Consider the following 765-nt stretch of genomic DNA (forward strand, 5'->3'; position numbering starts at 1 on the left):
CCTGGCGCTGGGGTTATTAACAACAGAGATGGTAAAAAACATGCAGTTAACTCCGTAAGCAAAATATGACTTTGGGGCTAACGGCCAGTCTCAGATTACGCCAGGTTTTCCCTGGTTTGACAAGAGCCAAGTTCTGTTATCCACCCAAGCGAGTAGGGGGAATGCACATATTCGTCTGACGGCGCACCTTACCTTTCATCACAATAGCTTACGACAACTTCATGAGGTTAAATTCCACGTTCATTTGTGGGATTCCGCACATGGTCACCTTTATGCGCCCTGTCAGGTTTGAAATATATGAACCTGTCGACAGCCTAGATGTATGGGTGAGTTCCAAGTGATGAGGTTCCAACACTGAATTCAAAAAACAAAATACAAAAATGAGTATCGTCGAAAATTCAGTCGAACATCTCCGGTTAACTGATGCGTTGCGCTTACTAGCTTCAAGGTGATCTAGATCGGGAGCAATTGTAACGGTGGAATGATCCAGCATGCGGTGGCCACAAAAGGTTATTAATCTTAGAATGTGGGTTTCTCCATCAAACCGGAGCTCACTGAAACTCTGCTCCGTCCTGGGACCACTCCTGCTTCTGGTCTACGTCAACGACCTCCCAGATGTTCTTGCAAGTCCACGTCAACTTTTTGCGGACGACTGGAAATCCTAGAGTTCCAATGCCAGTGCCCTCCAAATGGACGTAGACGCTGCAAAGCAGTGGTCGTTTGACTGGCACCTTCCTCTGAATGACGAAAAGTGCGTCCATATGT

This window comes from Opisthorchis viverrini (genome assembly GCF_000715545.1).
Source record: "Opisthorchis viverrini unplaced genomic scaffold opera_v5_1682, whole genome shotgun sequence".
Classification (NCBI taxonomy): domain Eukaryota; kingdom Metazoa; phylum Platyhelminthes; class Trematoda; order Opisthorchiida; family Opisthorchiidae; genus Opisthorchis; species Opisthorchis viverrini.